The sequence below is a fragment of the Rhinopithecus roxellana genome, chromosome 9 (assembly GCF_007565055.1).
Source record: "Rhinopithecus roxellana isolate Shanxi Qingling chromosome 9, ASM756505v1, whole genome shotgun sequence".
In the NCBI taxonomy this organism is placed as follows: domain Eukaryota; kingdom Metazoa; phylum Chordata; class Mammalia; order Primates; family Cercopithecidae; genus Rhinopithecus; species Rhinopithecus roxellana.
The window spans coordinates 128,010,820-128,032,008 of NC_044557.1; the positions used below are offsets into that span (position 1 = coordinate 128,010,820).

Here is a 21,189-nt window from a genome sequence, read left to right on the forward strand (position 1 = left end):
AGTAGGAACTTGCTAGGCTCTAGGACTAACCCTTATGAAACGGGGGTCCTGGGGGAAGCAAATGCATATAACTATAAACATTTGAGGGGATATCAGAGGGGGTGACTATAGGTGCAAAACTTCATTCATTCATTGCCCCATCTAGGAGGTTTTGTGTCTTAGCAGCGTGTTCCATAGCAACATATCCGTGTATCAAAATATTCATCATATTATTTTGAAATTCTCTGCTTAGGTATGTGTTTTTGCGACAAAGTTTAGAACTGGTTAAGGACAGGCTATGGGGTATGTATTATATATATCTACACACACACATATATTTATATATATATACATTACCATTGTAAATATACTATATATTTATGTATATATACACACATATATATTTCTCCCTCTCCATATATACACACACACCACACATATATACACACACACATATATATGAAATACACACACACATACACACTTCTACTGCCAAGCACAGAAAGTCAAAACTAGGCAAGGGTTCTTTTCGTGTTCATGAAAAAATAGATGTGTTTGGTTGAGAGCGTCCTTAAGTTGCCAGGGGAAAGACAGGATGGATTCACAAATGGAGATAGTGTTGTTTTTTTTTTTCTTTAACTCTTGAATTCAAAATAATCCAGACTATTGAAAAGTTGCAAAAATAGTACAGAGAATTCCAATATACTCTTCCCTCAGATTCCCCAAACGTTTCACCCCATTTGAACTTTCTCTTTCTCTCTCTGTGGATATAATTTTTTTTTTCTGAAATGTTTGAGTATGGAAGGTAGAATGCAGGGCAGGGTGAAAGGCGGAAGGAGAGAGGTGTGTTGGGAGGTTTTTTTTTTTTTTTTTTAACTTTCTGAGATGGAGTTTCGCTCTTGTCACCCAGGCTGGAGTGCAATGGCACGATCTCGGCTCACGGTAACCTCTGCCTTCTGAGTTCAAGAGATTCTCCTGCTTCAGTCTCCCGGATAGCTGGGATTACAGGCGCCCACCACCATGCTCGGCTAATTTTTTGTATTTTTAGTAGAGGGGTTTCACCATGTTGGTCAGGCTGGTCTTGAGCTCCTGACCTCTGATGATCCACCTGCCTTGGCCTACCGAAGTGCTGGGATTACAGGCGTGAGCCACTGTGCCTGGCGATTGGGAGGCTTTTGCAGTAACCCAGATCGCTATGATGAGGGCTGGACCTGGTTGGAAATGATAAGAAAGGTGAGAAGTGGTTAGATCTGGCATATATTTTGAAAGGAGAGTTTAAATGGGTTGGATGACGAGAGAAAAAGAAGTTTTAAGGATGATGTCAAGGATTTTGGCCTGAGTAACTGGAAGACTAGAGATGCTGTTATTGAGATCGGGAAGACTATGGGAGGAGTGAGTTATAGTAGGGGGAATCAAAAGTGTGTTTTGGGCATGCTAAATTTGAGGTCCAAAAAGAGATGTCAAGAAGTGTTGGCTGGGAGCGGTGGCTCATGCCTGTAATTCCAGCATTTTCGGAGGCTGAGGCGGGCAGATCACCTGAGGTCAAGAGTTCTAGACCAGCCTGATAATTATTAAAATCAATCATTGATGTTTACTAATTAATCATATTATTGCTCCTAATACCCCAGGGGGTGTACACCTACCTGTGATGTTGTTCCTAATATCCAGGGACAGAGAGCATGATTTTAGTGTTAATATCGCATTAGGTGTGCATTCATCCTGTGACACTGATCCTAATATCCGGGGGGTAGAGTATGACATGACTCCCAACATAGCAATGAACGGACAGCCACCCGGTGATATTGCTCCTAATATTCACGGAAGTAGCGTATGATATTACTCCCAATATCACAGGGAGGGTACAGCTCTTCTGTGATATTGTTCCTAGTATCCGGAGGGGGAGAGGATGATAATAATTCCAGTATCGCAGACTGTGTTCCCCCACCCTGTGATATTGTTATGAGTATCCTGGAAAGGATATTACTCCCCATAGAGCAGGAGGTGTACATCCAGCCTGGGATATTGTTCCTAATATCCATGGAGAGGAGAGGCTGATATTACTCCCAATATGGCAGGGGGTGTACATCCACCCTGTGATATTCTTCTTAGTATTCCAAGGCTGAGAGGTTGATATTACTCTCAGTATCGCAGACACTGTACACCCCCGTGCGATACTCTTCCTGATATCCGGAAGGGGAGAAGATGGTATTAATCCCCATATCGCAGGAGGTGAACACACACTCTGATATCTTTCCTAGTATGCAGGGGGAGAGGGGATAATATTATTCCCAATATTGCAGAAGATGTACACGCCCCCCCGTGATATTGTCCTTAATATTCCAAGGCACGGAAGACGATATTACTCCCAATATCACAGAAAGTGTACACCCCCCAGTGATGTTGTTCTCATGATCCAGGAGGGAAGAGGATGATATTACTTTCAATCCCTGCACCCTGCAATGCTCTCACCCTGCAACACTGACACCCAGATCAACCTGACATGGGACCAGAGGTGCTGGCTGGGGGTGTTGATTGCTTCTCTTTTCTCCCTTGCCAGACTCAGTAGAGGAAGCTGAGACCGAGCAGCCGCAGGAACAAGGTGGGTTCTGCCTGTGGCTCAGGCTTCTTCTGGTTATGAGCTAGGCCTTGGGGTAACGCCGGGGGAGGTGACAGAGCTGAGCACAGTGGGCATTGGACGCGGCTGTCACCCCTCTGTGGTGTGGGCTGGGGGCTTGGGGGACATCACCTGAGGTGGGCCTGAACCTCCCGTCTACTCTGGCACTGGAGGCCGTGGGGTCCCACACTTCTTCCAATGAACATGCTGACCCCCGCCTGGTCCCCGACCGAGGTGGGGCATCCTTTCCACTGCTGGGGCCCACATGTAGCTGTGGGTTCCTTTCTCATGACCTGGAGAAGCTGCAGTTCACCTTGTGCTCTGCCTCAGAGATGGGAGGCCACACTGCCCTCAGCGGGTAGCAGAATTCAGAGCCTTAGGTTGCAGGGGCCTCAACTGAGGTCCCTGAAGGGTCTGCTCCTTCCTGAGGGGAGCCAGTGGGGAAGGGAAGGCTGTTGTAGGTTTGCCTCAGGGAGGGGGTGGTTCCACCCTCTGCCAAAGTCACTGAAGCAAAGGCACGTGGCTCTCCAGCTGCCCCTGAGGCCAGGGTAGTGGCTGGGAGGGGCTGTGTGCGTCTGCCAGGTGAGGGAGATTTCTTAGCTAATCTATTGTAGTCAAGTCAGACACTTGCCTCTAAATCATATTTATTTATTTATTTAATCCAAGGCTTTACAGATGAATAGGGAGGCAATTTGCATTGAAAATATTTTTTACATGTGAGCTTGAAACAGAGAGTCTGTTTAAATCTAGGTTTTTTCCTTCCCAGTAATGCCTCCTTTCATTCCAGGTTTTCCAACAGGAAATGCACTCGTTTGCACACCTCTGGGAGGGGGCTTTGGCTAGGAATCCACTGAAGCCAGCAGGCGCCAGTGGGCTGCTTGAGCAGTCTGGCCTTTGTTAACCCTTTAGGAACTGTGGGCTTCAGGTTTTCAGACCATCCAAGGTGAAGGTGGCCTCAGAGGGCCTGGAAGCTTTCCCATCCTTCCTGCAGGGATGGTCCGTTTCCCTGCACGGAGCTTGGTACCTGGGTACAACACCCCTGTCCTGTGCTGTCGGTGGCTTTACCAATTTTGCATAGCAGCTTTTGAGCTGATCAATAGCTCTGATTGGCTGTTGAGGATTTCATGGATTCCTGTACCCCACCGGGGGCCCAATATGCTGACAGAAGTTACATTTGTAGTTGTAGTGCTGCATACACATGGGTCCAGTTAGAAGGCTTTGATTCTTTCGAAAGGGAAAGGCATCTCTGAGGGATCACTGAGCTGACATAGTCTCCTCAAACCATGCTGTCAGGTGGGCGACAAAGCAGGCAGGAGGGTGATTTCGTAGGAGAGTCGGGCCACGGGCCTGCGTGTTCTCTCTGTCCCCATAGTGTCAGAGTTCCTACGTGCTCCAGGCCCGGGTTTGCATTGCACATAATTCTCAAGGGCTCATGGCAAGCTGTGCCAGGGACACAGAGGGCCGGGATGTGGGGACCCTGCCCTCAGTGGACCAAGGACTCACTGCTGGACTCTAATCTGTCTGGGTGTTTTTGTGACTTGCAGAAATACCTCCACCTTGCCTGGGCCTGGAGCCACAGGAGACCCTTCCGAAGGTGAGGAATGTTCTGGAACAATGCAAGACCTGCCCAGGTTGCCCCCAGGAGCCAGAGTCCTGGGGTCTCTGTGCAGCATCCAGCAACATGAGCTTGCAGGACCCCGAGGAGCCCTCCTTCTGCTTGGAAGCTGAGGAAGACTGGGAGGACCCAGAGGCCCTGAGCTCACTGCTGCTGTTCCTGAATGCCTCCGGGTACAAGGCCAGCTTCTGTGGCCTGTACGACGTGGTGCTGCCATGGCTGAGGAGCGTGTTCTGCAGGTTAAGTGCCGAGGAGGAGCTGACTGTGTGCCTGGCACAGGCCTGAGGGGCGGCCAAGAAAACTGGCCTCCTCATGGCCCTGGTCAGACTCTGCTTCCTCCTGGGGTGGCTGTGCAGCAGGAGGCTCAAGCTGTCCCAGGCCCAGGTGTACTTTGAGGAAGCACTGGGGGCCCTGGGGGGCAGCTTTGGGGACCTGTTCCTGGTGGTGGCTGTGTACGCTAACCTGGCCAGCATTTACCGGAAGCAGAACCGGGAGAAGTGTACACAGGTGGTTCCCAAAGCCATGGCCCTGCTCTTGGGGATGCCCGGCCACATCTGCAGCACCGAGGCGGAGGGGCAGCTCCTGTAGCTGGTGCTGCAGTGGGCGGTGGGTGGCCAGAGCCCTACAGGCCAAGGCCCAGGCCTGCTTCCTGCTGGCCAGGCACCATGTGCACCTCAAGCAGCCCGAGGAGGCCCTGCCCTTCCTAGAGCAGCTGCTGCTTTTGCACAGGGACTAGGGAGCCCCAGAGGCTGCGTGGCTCTCAGACTGCTCCCTACTCCTGGCTGACATCTATTCCTGGCTCCTACTCCTGGCCGAAGTGCCTGCTGAGCTGTGTTAAGGTGGCCTCATTGAGGAGACACGACTGGCTGGCCGGTTCGCTGAGGAGGGTGAACCTGGTGCTCCAGAATGCCCTGCAGCCCCACAGCCTCCCCACACAGACTTCCCACTACCTCAGGTGAGCGCTGGCCTCCCTAACCCCGGACACAGGCCAGGTGCTGCGCGGCCTTCTCCACGCCAGCCTGGCCCAAATGTACAACCACCGTGGCTACCACGGTCCAGCCATCACCTTCATGACGCAGGCTGTGGACACCAGTGCTGTTGCCGGAGTCCGTGCCATCGTGGACTGCCTGGTGGTCCTGGCCTGGCTGCACGTGCTTCATGGGCAGAGCCCAGTGGCCCTGAACATCCTGCAGTCTGTCCAGGATGCAGTGGTGGCCAGCGAGGACCAGGAGGGTGTGATTGCCAACATGGTGGCCGTGGCTCTGAAGAGGACGGGCCGGACGAAGCAGGCAGCCGAGGGCTACTACTGTGCCCTACAGGCGTCTTGGGACCTGGGCCAGTGGAGGAACCAGGCAGTGGTGCTGACCAACTTCTGGACCCTGTGTCTGCACGCAAGTGCCAGCAGGCTGGCCCAGCACTACCTCCTGGAGGCTGTGCCGCTGTTCTCGAGGCTGCCCTGCAGGGAGTGTGGCCGGGACTTCACCCACGTGCTCCTGTAGCTGGGCCACCTCTGCACCCGCCAGGGCCCGGCCCAGCAGGGCAAGGGCTACTACGAGTGGGCCCTTCTGGTCGCCATGGAGATGGACCACATGGAGAGTGAGTGCCCCGGTTCCTCCTGTGCGCCTTCTGGGGCCACTTGGGTCAGGGCACACCTGGGGTCTGTGATTCAAAAACAAGTGGTTTTTCCACCATGAAAAGTGCTGAGTTGTGGCCAGCAGCAGATGTTGGCAAGCGCTCTGGAGACAGGTGGTTCCCACGCAGGGCCAGGCCCTTTGTGCCCTACTAGGGCAGCCAGCTCTTCCTGGTTTGCCCAGGGACCATCCTGCCTTGAGCACTGAAATTCCTGCATGCTGGGAATCCCTAGACATAATCCTGGGATCAGGGCAGGCTCTGCTGAGCTGGGACTTGGGGCCCCTCCATGAGCCAGGCCCTGAACACCGGTCCTTGTGCCCTTGTTATCTGCTTGGTATGTTGGCAGCCTGCACACCTGTCATCCCACTTCACAGAGAACACAGGGGCGGGTGATTGCCCAAAGCCGCAGAGCAGTTCATACAAAAGCAGCTTGTTGTGCAGAGTGTGCCAGGCCCCACCCACAAATGGGGCTTGTGGGGTCCTCGGGTGGCAGGGACTGAGCGTGGGAATGTGAGCTTCAGGCCAGAGAAGCCACAAAAGGGTGAGTGGCGTGATGGCGGGGCAGCACTTGGCCCTGGGTTAGGGAAGCCTCTTTAGTCTGGGACCAGAGGGTTGAGAGGATTTAGTCAAGAAATAGGTGTGAATGAGGGGCTGGTGGTGGGGGAGGGGCTGGTGGTGTAGCCTGTGTGAAGGCCCAGGGGTGAGCGAGTGCGGGTGAGTGAGTGGGGATGAGTGGGGTGTGAGTGGTGGTGAGTGAGTGGAGGTGTGATGAGGGTGAGTGAGCGGGAGTGTGAGCAGGGATGAGTGGGGGTGAGTGAGCGGGAGTGTGAGCGGGGATGAGTGGGGTGTGAGCAGGGGTGAGTGAGCAGGGCTTATGCAAGGAGGTGCGGAGTTGGAAGTGGGTGGGCTCGGTGCTGGATGGTGAGAAGCTCTTCTGGAGAGCTAAGCAGGGCCTGGGGCCTCAGGCTGTGGCTTGGCCTTTTCCCCAAGAGCACTGGGGAGCCATGGAGTGCTGTCGAGCAGTCACTGCACACTGAGCAGTAAACGGACAGTAGGTGGGCAGGGCTGTCCGAAATCTAGCCGCAGAGGATAGATGAGGAAACGAGTCCAGGGAAATGGCCGAGACAAGGGATACTGTTGTGGGTCCCCTCTGCCTTGCAGCGCTTTGTCATGGCATAGTGAGACCACTCAGAAGTGCCTCCTGTGGCCTGGACCAGAGCCCCAGGGGCTGTGGCCAAATCTGCCCATTTCCCAGCACAGGCCTGGCACGCACTCCTGGCCCTAGGAGGGATGAGATTTTGGAAAGGACCGTGTGAAGGGGCCCCGGTCCCACACATCTGCCCAAGGAGGGGTGGGGGGTTCATACCCAGGTTTCTTCCCCAGGGGCGTTCTCTGACTGGAAGGAGACCCTCCGGGAACCCAACGCCCCAGCCCCCACTGCAGCCTCCGGTGGCTCCTGGCACAATAGCCCGTGGCACCTCCTCCTACGAGGCCCTCCCCGGGGTGCTGGGGGATTCAGACTTGGAAATGCAGGCTAGGGAATGGGGATCATGCTTCCCTGTCTCCCCACCCTGCGCTGAATGGTCGAGGAGACCGAGGGCGGGGCTGATACCCCACATGCTTACTTGGGGTCATTTTTGAGTCACTTTCGGTAGTTCGTGTCCTTCTAGGAGTTTGGCTGTTGTGTCTAGATGGTCTGATTTGTTGGTGTACAGTTGTTCGTAGTGTTTTCATGGAATCCTTTTATTTCTGTCAGGTCGGCAATAATGTTTCCTCTTTCATTTCTGATTTTAGAAACTTGGGTTTTTAATTATTTATTTATTTTTATTAGAGATGCGGTCTCATCATGTTCCCCCAGGCTGGTCTTGAATGCTGGCCTCAGCGATCCTTCCACATCGGCCTCACAAAGCGCTGGGATGACAGGCGTGAGCCATGGTGCTCAGTCTCTGATTTTAGTCATTTGTGTCCTGTCTTTCCTTGGTCAGTCTGGTGAAAGATTTGTCAATTTTGTTATTATTTTCAAAAAACCCACTTTTGGTTCTGTTATCTTTTTTGTTTTTCCATTCTCTGTATTTTTACTTCTCATTTCCACTCTCATGTTTATTATTTTCTTCCTTTTATTCGCTTTGGGTTTAGTTTATTTTCTAGTTTCTCAAGGTGGCAGGTTAGGTTTTTGATTTGAGATTTTTTTCTTTCTTTGAATGTAGACATTTACAGTTATAAATTTCCCTTTCAGCACTGCCTTAGCTGCATCTTGGAGTTTTTGATACGCTGTGCTATTTTTTTTTTTTTTTTTTAAGACAGAGTTTTGCTCTGTTGCCCAGGCTGGGGTGCAGTGTTGCGATCTTGGCTCACTGCAACTTCTACCCAGGTTCAAGCCATTCCCATGCCTCAGCCTCCCGAGTAGCTGGGATTACAGATGTGCACCAGCACACCCAGCTAATTGTTGTATTTTTTTATAGAGACGGGGTTTCACCATGTTTCCCAGGCTGATCTCAAACTCCTGGACTCAAGCGATCCTCCTGCCTCGGCCTCCCACAGTGCTGGGATGACAGGCGTGAGCCACCGTGCTGGCCCGGGCTGTGCATTTGTTTGCATTCTTCTCAAATTCGTTTGCAGTTTCCCTGATGGTCTCTTCTTTGACTCACTGGTTGTTTAGGAGTGTGTAATTTCCACATATTTTTGAATTTCCCACATTTCCTTCACTGTTGATTTCCAGTTTCGTGCCAGTACAGCTGAAGAGCACCTCTGCTTTGGTCTCAGTCCTTCTCCACTCACTGAGGCTCGTTTTGTGGCCTGGCACATGGTCTGTCATGGGGAATGTCCCATGGGCGCTCGAAAGGACTGTGTATTCAGCTGTTGTTGGGTGGCATGTGTGACAGATGTCCATTCGGTGTACCTGGTTCTCGGTGTTAATCTCCGGAATGTTTCTGACACTAGAAAATCGAAAACTTTCCACTGTTCCCAGCGCCCTGGCTTTGGGAGAGGCTAGTGAGCCTGTGGGTTTGGAGCCTGGTTGCATGAGAGAAGCATGTGTGAGAATGCCAGGGGCTGGCTTTGAACCCCATTTCCCCAACGTGATGCCGTGTGTGGCAGACATGACGCTTGGCTTTGCTCTCTCAGGGTTCCATCTGCGACAGGGGCTACTTGTGCCCCTGGCCTCATCAGCTCAGGCTGAAGGCGGCCCTGGTCCTGGTCAGAGGGGCTTTGTGAAGCAGAAATAGTTGGCCTGGTGCAGCGGCCGAGCCTGGCCAGGACCTTGGCCCTGGGAGTTGTAAAGAAGGCCGGCCTCTACCATGAGCATCTGCACCAAGCTGTGCCCATGTCACGATGTGCTCGGCGTCTGTCCTTGCACAGGTGCATGGCCTGTCTGAACTCAGGCTCCCCACCTATGGGGTCCAGGTTCACAGAGGTGTGAAAGAGACAAGCAAAGCGCAGGGGCCTCTGAGCCCAGCCAGCCTCACTTCGATGCTGGGAGGCTGACGTCTTTCATTTTGTCTTCTGCCCAGGCCAGCTGTGGACCGTCCAGCGGCTGTGCTACTTCTACAGCGTCGTCATGCCCAGCGAGGCCCAGTGTGTCCTCTACCACGAGTTCCAGCTCTCCCTGGCCCGCAAGGTGACCGACAAAGTGCTGGGGGTCAGTTCCTGGAGACCATCAGTCAGCTCTACCTGTCCCTGGGCACCGAGCGGTGAGGGCTGGCTTTGCAGTGGTGGAGGTGGGGGCAGGCAGGGCAGGGAGGAGGGCACACGGAAGCTGGCCCAGGACACCATCAGCCCCTTCCCTTTTGATCATTTGGTTCCTTGGCATCAGATGCTTTGAGCTGGTGGGCCTGGGGTCGTCCCAGGGCTGCTGCTGGCCCGTGAGTCCCAGCTTGAGCCTCCCTTGTTGGGTCAAAGGTCGTCTCAACCCCAGCAGAGGCAGCACGTGCACTCTGGGCTGTTCTTCCTGCTATGGTGGCTTTTGTCATCTGACCTCTGCCTGCCCCGAGTCTTCACTCCTGGCCTTCATTTGTCCCCTTAAATGTGACCACAGCAGCCACCTGTGGCTTCTCTCCCACAGAAGACAGAGCCAGTTGTGTCACATGCTTCCCTGGGGCAGGGTTTCAAGGTCTCACGTCCCATGTGTGGCCCACTCAGCTTCCCCTGAGCATCCTGACCTGGTGGGGTAACCATGGCCCTGCCCACCCCACCCTTAGGGCCCAGTGACATTGCAGCAGTCACAGCCCCTCGAGTGTCGGACTTACTGAGAGAGCAGGGAAGGAGCCAGATTCCATGGGGACCCGGGAGACTGGCTCCAGTCTTGGGCTCAGGTTCACAGAAGGAAAATGGGCCAGTGTGCTAGAGCCATGCTTCTCAAAGTGTAGCCCCTGGACCAGCAGAGCAACATCCATGTCACCTAGGAGTTTGTGGCAAGTGGGAGTTCTAGGTCCTGCCCCAGGCCTGTGGAACCGGAAGCTCTGGGGGCAGGGCCAGCAAGCTATAAGGACAGGCCTCCGGGTGACTGTGATGCCTGCACACCTTGAGAACCATTGGCCTAGATAGCCTCTGAACACTAACGGCTCCTGGTGCGTCTGGAGAAGACACAGGCCATGTCTGGGAGGCAGGGGAGATGGACTAGCACACTCCTCCTGCCACAGGGCAGCATGATGCTCGATTCCCTCAGAAGGATGTCCTTCATCTTTTCCATGCCGTGTGTGTTCACCTTGGCCCTCCCAGCAGCCTGGGAAGGGCAGAACACGACACACAAGAGGGCCGTTCCCAGTCCCCACGTGCCAGATTCATCTGTCACCAGACCCACAGGAAAGGCAGACTGGTTCCAGGAGGATGAGAGCCCTTGTTCTGACACCTGTGTCTGATTCCAGGGCCTACAGATCCGCTCTGGACTACACCAAATGAAGTCTGGGGATTTTCATTGACCTCCAGAAGAAAGAGAAGGAGGCGGATGCCTGGCTGCAAGCAGGGAAGATCTACTACATCCTGCGGCAGAGCGAGCTGGTGGACCTGTACATCCAGGTGAGTGGCAAGGGATGCAGGAGGGCCCCTGTGCTGTTCACTCTCTGTCCATCCATCCATCCATCCATTCATCCTTCCGTCATCTATTTACCTGTTCATCCTTCCATCCATCCATCCATCATCCATCCATCTATCTGTCCATTCATCCATCCATCATTCATACATCCTTTTATCGTCCATCTATTCACCCGTCTATCCATCCATTCACCCGTCTATCCATCCATTCACCTGTTCTTCCATCCATCCGTCCATTCATCGTTCCATCATCCATCCATTCACCTGTTCATCCATCCATCCATCATCCATCCATCCATCCATTTATCCATTCATCCATCCATCCATCACCCATCCATCCATCATCCATCCATTCACCTGTTCATCCTTCCATCCTTCCATCCATCCATCATTCATCCATCCATTTATCCATTCATCCATATATCCATCCATCCATCCATCCATCCATCCATCATCCATCCTTCCATCATCCATCCAGTCTTCCATCATCCATCCACTCACCTCCTGTTCATCCTTCCATCCATCCGTCATTCATCCAGCTATCCATTTATCCATCAGTTCATCCTTCCATCCATCCATCCATCTATCCATCCATCCATCATCCATCCATCTGTCCATTCATCCATCCATCATTCATACATCCTTTTATCATCCATTCATTCACCCGTCTATCCATCCATTCACCTGTTCTTCCATCGATCCATCCATTCATCCTTCCATCATCCATCCATTCACCTGTTCATCCTTCCATCCATCCATCATCCATCCACCCATCCATTCATCCATCCATCCAACATCCATCCATCCTTCCATCATCCATCCTTTCACCCATCCATCCACTCACCTATTCGTCCATCCATGCATCATTCATCCATCCACCCACCAATCTATCTATTAATCCATCCCTCCATTCATCTGTCTGTCCATTTGTTTATCCATACATTCATCTATCCACCATCTATCCATCCATATGTACATACATCATCTACCCTCCACCCATCCATACATTATCTACTCACCCATACAGACATACACACATCATTCCACCCACCCACCCATCCATCCACCCATCCATCCACCCATCCATCCATCCATCCATCCATCTGTCCATCCATCCATCCATCCATCCATCCATCCATCCATCCAAGCATTCATCTATCCACACACCCATCCATCCATCCATGTGTCTATACATCTGCTCATCCATTCATCCATCCATCTACTCATTCCTAAGCCACTGCTGAGCACCTGTTGTGTGCCTTTTCCCTCCCTCCAACTGGTTCCCTCACATCCTCCCCCAGTGGCCAGCATCTTCTCCCTGAGGGCAGAGGTGTGGCCCCTCACAGTGCCTAGCACGTGCTGGTATACAGCACAAGCTCAAATAATGTGACCACTCAGTTAACACACAGAAGAACTTGCTCCAAGCGACATGTGGCACATCTCCTTACAAAATGAATCTATCATAGCTGCTGCTTTCAGAGGCTTTCCCAAACACAGTGTGATCTGTAACAAATTGTGAAGCCCACGAGCCTGGTGAAGCTTTCATTATTGAGCACCTGCTGTATACCTCCTTGAGCTGAGGAGAGGGATCAAGAGCTCATGGCCAAGAGGGGACCAGGCCCACCCACAAACACTGTTGATGTGCGGCCCTGAGCTGCGGCAGGGATGTGGCAACGCAGAAAGGAGCCAGGGGATGGGCTCCCAGCAATCTGGGGGCCACGGAGACTGTTTGAGTGCAGGTCGGTGGGGCTAGGGCTATCCCTGGTGGTAGGATTCACAGATGTTGGGCTCCTGGGCTGCAGCTGCTCAGTCACCTCCTGGCACTCAGGTGCATCAGTTCATTGTCCTCATGCCAATGGTGGGGCAGCCCTAATGCACAGGTCTGAAAAATGCTCAGGTGTACCTGCAGTGTGTGAGGAAGGAGGCTGGCGAAGGTGGGCGTGGCCACCTCGCCAGGTGTGGGTCTTGAGGGAACTTCTGCCTCCTTTCAGGTGGCACAGAATGTGGTCCTGTACACAGGCGACTCCAACCTGGGGTGGAGCTGTTTGAGGCAGCTGGAGACATCTTCAATGGGGCCTGGGAGCGGGAGAAAGCTGTGTCCTTCTACCAGGTGAGCTGGCCTTTGGGCTGATGTGGATGGGCCTCAGGGGGGCACCTGGAGGGCTGAGGCACAGGTGTGTCAGGGTAGAGGCCTCCCACCTGGAGGCAGGGCCATCCATGCACATGCTTAGTTTCCCAGTGGTCTCACCGGGAATGATATTGATGTGCCCCCTGCCCAGGACAAACGCTCGGGGCCTGGAAATGACAATGGCTCTACCCTTTCCTAGTGGTCTCACCGGGAACGATATTGACCGTGCCCCTGCCTGGGACAAGGCCATGACAATGGCTCTACCCTTGGACCTGATGATCTCAAGCAACCATGAGCGGGAAGTCCTGTCCCCATCTTCCAGATGAGGACACTGAGGCTCAGTGAGGCACAGAGAAATGTCAAAGGACACACAGCATGTCAGTGGGAGGCCCAGGGCCAGGGCCCGGGTCTGCCTGCACCCCAAAGTGGGGACGGCTTCTCCCTTCCTCTGAGCTCATGGTGTGGCTCAGCCCTGGTCACAGATAAATGTGGTGTTTTTAGAGCAGAGAGGAGTGCTGACTCCCCCCAGTCAGACCCCCAGTGCCCAGGTGGGAGAGGCTGGTCTGAGGCTGCCGGGTGTAGCTGGATGGGCCTCAGGTGATTTCAGCCCCCTACTTGGATGTCTGAACTGTGCGTTATCACAGAGCACAGAGCTCTGCGGAGGTGCAGGGGTAACTGGGGTGTGGGAAGCTCCAAGCACATGTTTGAGCTCTGAGGAGGGCGCTGGGCAAGGTGGGTGCTGCGGGAAGCCTGACCCCACCTGCCTGTGTGGTAGGACTGGTCCTGCCCCTGGCAGTGACTATGGGCAACCGCAAGTAGAGCTGCAGCTGTGCAACAAGCTGGTGGCACTGCTGGCCACACTGGAGAAGCCCCAGGAGGGCTTGGAGTTTGCCCACATGGCCCTAGCACTCAGCATCACTCTGGGTAAGTCCCCTGAGCCCCCGCCATGCCAGGACCCACACTTTGTGAGAGCCAAGCCTCCAGGTCTGCAGGGCAGGAGCTGAAACAGCTGCTGGATTTTCCTGGTCTCCTGTCCAGGCAGGCAGATCTGCACAACCGGCTTCCCCATCCGGCCATGGGGCACAACCCGAGGCCTTTCACGCAGTGCAGAGCTCCCTGCCTGACTGAGCTCTGCTTCCTCTGTCTCTTCCTGCTGCTGACCACAAGGGCCACCCAATGTGCCCTCTGCCTTCCAGACATGCCAGGCATCTCGGTCCCTGTATGTGCCAGGCTGAGTGGCACATTCCCTTTCTCTTGTGCCCTTCCCACCCTCATCAACCACATGGCTCTCTGGCTGATGAAATCCCAGTTCCCATTCAAGCAGCCTGCCCCTTAAGGCCGGGCATCCCCTGGTGCTGTGCCACGGTCGTCTGTCCTCCTCCAGAGACAGGGAACCCTGGGCAGGCTGCATGCCCCAGCGCCTTGTGCCCTGGGGCCCAGTACACAGTAGGTGTGTAGCTGTGTGGGAATGCATTGAATGCAGGCTCCACGGCACTCGCCCTGAAAAGGAGACAGCCTAGGTGGGTTTGTGCATCTGTGGGGGGACCTGAAGCTCAGGCACGCAGTGACTCCCCAAGGTAAGGGGCTCTGATCGTGACACACCCAGGAGGAGTCGGATGTCACGTCTGTGGGTTGCATGGAGCCGGGGTGCCCGGGAGCACCTGGACTGCATGGCTTTTGGGCTCCCCTGGTTAAAACCAGTGAGCAAAGGCAGGTGGCTATGTGTAGGCAGAGCTGGGCCATCCAAGCCCGACTGTGCCAAAGCCTCACAGTAGACAGGGGCAGGCCTTATTAGTTCTGCTTTGCAGATGGGAAAGTGAGTCTGGGAACCCGGAATGGACTGGCCAGGGCTGCCCAGGTGACCGCAGGTGCCTGGAGGCAAGCCAGGTGCTGCCCAGGGCCTGCATACCTGCTCCTGAGGGGCCTGTGCCTGACTGCCCCAGGGATCCACGTCCTCACACCTGCCCCTTTGGCCTGCACCCCAGGGGACTGGCTGAATGAGCACGTGGCCTACCACCGGCTGGCCGCCCTGCACCACTGGCTGGGCCATGGCAAGCTAGCGGAGCACTTCTACCTCAAGGCCCTGTAGCTCTGCAACTCGCCGCTGGAGTTCGACGAGGAGACCGTCTATTACGTGTAGGTGTACCTGGTGCTCGGTGACATCATCTTCTATGACCTGAAGGTGAGTGGGGAGGGACAGGGCTGAAGGTGGGTGGGGAGGGGCAGGGCTCTGGGTGTTCCCGGCCTCCTTGGAGTGGGATCTCCACCCACACCCCAGAGGCCTGGGTTCCAGTCTTCCTTAGGAATGGCCCAGTGGCCTCCCTGGAGCTCTGCACCTGGCTAGAGGAGCCGACAAAGTTAGCAGATACAACCCAGCTCCCAAGCTGGCCAGGCCCTACCCTCAAGAACTCAGTCTCAGCCAGGGAGGCTGACACATGAGCGGGCAATGGTGGCCTCTGGGTAAAGAAGGGGGATTGTAGTCAGGGGGGCCCTCCTGGAGGAGGTGACATCAAAGCTGAGTCTCGACAGTCAAGTGTCAAGTTGCATTTAACAAAACAGGGTTGGGAGAAGGACATTTTGGAGGATGGCATCATCCTCACATTGAATCCACGTTGCAAGATCCAACCCAAATCCTGGTGCCTCCTCTAGGAAGCCTGCCCAGGGTGCCAGCCTGCACTGAGCAACTCCTTCCTGGAGTCCCGAGACACCTTGAATCTTCACATTACCCAGGAAGGGTGGGGTGGGACCGGTGTGTTACCATCTGCTTCACAGACAGGGAAACCCCAGCTCAGGGCAGGAGTAGTGGGGCGGGGCCCCAGCCAGCCAGGCTGAGGCCTTGCTGGGTCGGGTCTGTCTCGAGGGGAGGTGCTGTGCTCCCTCTGCCCCCAGCCCTGCAGGGGTGGAGAGCTGGGACTGGCAGACTCAGACCTGGGGTGTCTCCACCCCTCTGCCCAGCAGGCACCCGCCCCTCCTCAGCATCGCACTGGCACCACGTCAGTGCTCCTTATGGGCTGAGGGGCCAGGGCACTCCAGCCCAGGGACCGAGATCTTGGGGGCCTTAGAACAACATGAGGAGCTGGGGCAGCCCTAAGACTCCGCCCCATATCCTCCACCGCAGGCCTGGGGCTGCCCCGGAGGCCCCCGCCCAGTGCTGGCAATACTTGGTGATCAGAAGCCTTCCCTGTGGCCTCCCAAGTCCCAGCCAGAGAGGGAGGTGCCAGGTGTCAAGCCCAGAGGGACGCTGCTCACGGGCTTACCTGGGACCCAGGGGACGGGCCTCCCAGAAGTGGGTCTTTATCTCTCTTGGTGCAAGCCTGCTGCCCACTCCGCCTGCCCAGGAGGAAGGAAAGGGCCAAGTAGTACCTGAGAGGCCAAAGTCCATGGTTGGGGTCAAGGGGCAGAGGCCTCCTTCACCTCCTTCCCATGCACAGCCCTTTAGGCCTCATCATGACTGTCAGTGCAGGCCAGCTTCCCACCGGGAGGCCCCCTCAGAATTCCCCAAGGGCGGCTGTCTTTTCAAGGCCACACCCTTATCCTTGTATAGGAGCTCTGGACCCAGGGCCCAGAGGAGTGGGAGAGAAAGCTGGGCTGTATGGGGTCTGGAAGGCTGGCAGAGAGGCAGGGGTAAATGGGCATCCTTGCCGATTGCCTCTAAAATGCAGTCCCCTTTAGTCTACACGTGAGAGTGAGCCCTGGAATAGGGTGGATTAGGTGTATCCTGGCTCAGCCTGTCACTCACTAGCTGCTGCACACACTACAGGCACATGGAAATGCACACAGGCACACACAGGCACACGCACACAGGCACACACACAAGTGTACACCCCTTGTTATATTGGATGGAGTCTCATCTTCTTTCAACCTGTATCTTTAGAACAATATCCCATGGGGGTTGTATATCTCTTCAATATTGGTAGTGACACCATCTTCTCCTTTCCCGGATATAAGAAACAATATCACAGGAGGGGTGTACACCCCTTGCAATATTGGTAGTAATATCATCTTTCCCCTGTGGTTATTAAGGACAAAATCCCAGGGTGGCTGTATGGTTCCTACTTTATTGGGAGTAATATCATCCATTCACTCCCTGGATATCAGGAACCATATCACAGAAGAGTTGTCCACCCCCTTCGAGATTGTCAGCCATTTCATCTTCTTCCCACCTGGATATTAGGAATGATACCCCAGGGTTGAGGGCGGTGTACACACACTGTGATATCGAAAGTAAAATCAGCCTCTTTCCTGCTGGATATTAAGAACTAGATCACAGGTGTGTGTGCACCTTCTGGGATATTGGGAGTACTATCAGCCTCCACCCCGCTGCATATTAGAAACAATATACAGGGGGCAAGGTGGTTACACCCCCTGCGATATTGAGAGCAATATTCTTCTCTTTCCCCTGTACATTAGGAACAACATCACAGGGGTCTGTACACCTTCAGCGATATTGGGATTCATGTTATCCTCTCCCCCACTGAATGTCAAAAACAATATCACAGAAGGGTGTACACCCCCTGCGATATGGCCAGTAACATCATCGTCTCTACCTTTGGATACTAGGAACAACATCACAGAGGGTGTGTATACTCCCCAGCAATATTGGGCATAATGTTATCCTCTCTTCCCCTGGATATTAGGAACGATATCCTTGGTGGTGGGAGGTGGAGTACGTTAAGAAGAACATCACTGGGTGGGTGTACGCCCCCTGCGATATTGGGTGTAGTATCATCCTCTCTTCCCTAGGATATTAAGAACAATATCACAGGAGGGGTGTACAGCCACAGTCCCTGCGTTATTGGGAGTCATAGCGTCTTCCCCCACTCTAGATATAAGGAACAATATCCCAGGGTTTGTGTACATCCCTTGCAATATTGGGCCTATTGTCATCGACTCCCAACGTGGATATTGGGCATAGTGTCCCAGGGGGGTGTACACCTTCTTCAATATTGGGAGTAATATCATCCTCTCCCCTCAGGATTGTAGGCAAAATATCGAAGGGGTTTTACAACTCGTGTGATATGGGCAGTAATATCTTCCTCTCCCCACCTGGATGTTAGGAACTATATCACAGGTGGCTGTACGCTTCTTGCCATATTGGGAGTCTTATCATCATCTCCCATCATGGATATTAAGAACAATATTACAAAGGAGGTGTACACCCCCTGAGATGTTGAGAGTAATATTATGCTCTCCCCTTCGGGATATTAGGAACAATATCGCAGGAGGTGTGTACAACCCCTGCGATATTGGGAGTACTATCATCCTCTCCCCCTGAATATAAGAAACAATATCACAGGAGGATGTACCCCGCCATGATATTGGGAGTTATATCATGTTATTCGGAACAATAACACAGTGGGTGTGTAAGCCCCCTGCGATATTGCCACTGGTATCATCGTCTCCCTGCCAGGATATAAGGAACAATATCACAAGGGGGTGTACACCCCTGTGATATTGGGGGTAATATCTTCCTCTCCCCGGCGGGCTATTAGGAACAATGTCACAGAAGGGGTGTACACTCCCTGCTTTATTGGGAGTGATATCGTCCTCTTCATCCCTGGATATTAGGAACAATATCACTAGGGAGTGTACATCTCCTGCAATATGGAGACTGATATCATCCTCTCGCCATCTGGATATTAGGAACCATATCACAGGGGTGGAGTACGCCCACTGCGAAATCAGAAAAAATATCATCCTCTCCACCTTTGGATGTTAGGGAAAATATCATAGTGGAGGTGCACGCCCCCTGTGATATTGGGAGTAATATCATCTTCTCGCACCCTGGATAGAAGGAACAAGTTGACCGAAGGGATGTACGCACACTGCGGTAGTTTCAATAATGTCATCCTCTACCCCCTGGCTGTTAGGAATAACATCGTAGAGGAGTGTACACTTTCTGCACTATTGGGAGTAATATCCTCTTCACGCCAGATATCAGGAACAAGTCTATTAATTACTAATATTAATAAATATAATAAAAATTAATAGTAATCATTGATATTAATGACAATAAAGATACAAAATACTAATACTGGATAAAAATGTTACCAATTAGTATTAACAAATAATATTAACATTATTAATAATGAAATAATGATATCAACATTAATGTTACTTAAATCAATACTAAGCGATGCTGGCAATAAAATAAATGATAATATTAATAAATGATATTAATATTAAAAATTAATTTTTGGTGTACATCATCTATTTAAAATAATTATCCATAATTAATGTAAATTATTAATTGCTAGTATTGATAATTAAAATTGATCATTGATACTTAATAATTGATTATATTATTGCTCCTCGAGCAATACACTGAGGGTGCACACCCATCTGTGAAAGAGTGCATAATTTCGGATGGGGAGATGATACTACTCACAATATTGTAAACTGGCTGTGAGTCCACCGGCTCCCAATAGCCAAGGTGGGGAGAGGGGGTGGCTATTGGTCCCCACCTCGCAGGGTGGGGAGAGCCACCATATCAGTCTCTCCCTTCCATGGATATTAGGAACAATATCCCAGGCTGGGTATCCGCCATTCTGCTCTAATGGTGGCTCTATGAGTGTATACCAAACAGTGAAATCTCACCACCCCCTGCGAGGTGGGGACCAATAGCCACCCCCTCTCCCCCCCTGCGAGGTGGCTCCCAATAGCCAAGGGGGGGAGAGGGGGTGGCTATTGGTCCCCACCTCGCGGGGGGTGGCGAGATTTCACTGTTTGGTGTACACTCCCTGTAGTACAATGAATAATACTATCTTCTCTCCCTTTTGCTCTTGAGAGCAATATCACATGGCGGAGGACACCACCAGAACTTTTGGGAGTTTTACTATTCTCTCTTCTTCTGGATAGTAAGAAAAATATCTCAGGCGAGTTAGACAACCCGTTTCTTATTGACAGTAGTATTATCCTCTCCCAAAGTGAATATTACGGTGCATATCACAGGCGGCGTGTTGACTTCCTGGATATTGATCGCGAAATCATCCTCTCCTCCCTGTGTATAGGAAACAATGTGACAGCCGGGTTAGACACTCCCTGCGACTTGAGGTGTCATATCTCTGCCTGGATATTTGGATCCATGATGGACACACAGCGTGTTTACGATTTTGTGAGTAATATCATCTCCCCCTCTAGATATTACGAACTGTATCAAAGACGGGTGTACACCCTCTGCAATACAGGGAGGCATATCATCCTCTCCCCGCCTGGATATTAGGAACAATATCAAAGGAGTGTTTATAACCCCTGCAATATTCTGAGTAATATCATCCTCTCCCAGGTGGAAATTAGGAACAGTGTCACCGGGGGCGTGTACACCCCCTGCGATATTGAAAGTAATATCATCCTCTTCCCTCCTGGATCATGGGAGAAACATCACTGGGGGGTGTACACTTTCTGTGATATTGGGAGTAACATCATCTTCTGTGCCTTGGAATATTAAGGACAATATCACGGGGGGAGCATGCCCATTTTTTGCAATATTGGGAATGAAATTATTCTCTCTCCCCCTGCATATTAGGAAAGATATCACAGAGTGGGTGTTCACCTGCTGAGATATGGGGATTAATACCATCTTCTCCCCTTCCGGATATCGGGAAGAGTATCACACGGGTGTGTACAGTGTCTGCGATACTGGGAATAATATCAACCTCTCGACCTTGAGATATTAAGAAGAATATCACAGGGTGGATGTTGACCCTCTGCCATATTGGGAGTAATATCAGTCTCTCCCTTCCATGGATATAAGGAACAATATCCCAGGCTGGGTATCCGCCTCCTGCTCTATGGGGAGTCATATCATCCTCTCCCTTCCAGGATATTAATAACAATATCACAGGGCGGGTGAACACAGCCTGCGGTACTGGAATTATTATCATCCTCTCCCCCTCCGGATACTAGGAACCATATCATAGAAGAGCTGTACCATCCTTGCAATATTGGGAGTAATATCATATACTTCTTCCGTGAATATTAGGAGCAATATCACCAGGTGGCTGTCCATTTGTTGCTATGTTGAGAGTCATGTCATACTTTATCCCCCTAGATATTAGGATCAGTGTCACACCGTGAGTGTACACCTACTACGATATTAAAACTAATACCATGCTCTCCATCCCTGGATATTAGGAATGACATCACAGGTAGGTGTACACTCCTTGCGATATTAGGAGTAATAATATGATTAAT

At 52.4% G+C, this 21,189-nt stretch overlaps 1 long non-coding RNA gene and 1 pseudogene across 1 annotated transcript; both read left to right on the forward strand.

Moving 5' to 3' along the window:
- Positions 1-4,130: 4,130 nt before the first annotated feature.
- LOC104675525 lies at positions 4,131-13,118 on the forward strand (annotated as a pseudogene).
- A 1,391-nt stretch (positions 13,119-14,509) lies between these two features.
- LOC115892028 lies at positions 14,510-21,115 on the forward strand. The gene is made up of 3 exons (XR_004059268.1): positions 14,510-15,178; positions 20,007-20,110; positions 21,047-21,115. It is a non-coding gene; the product is annotated as an uncharacterized LOC115892028 (long non-coding RNA).
- The last annotated feature ends 74 nt before the right edge of the window (positions 21,116-21,189 follow it).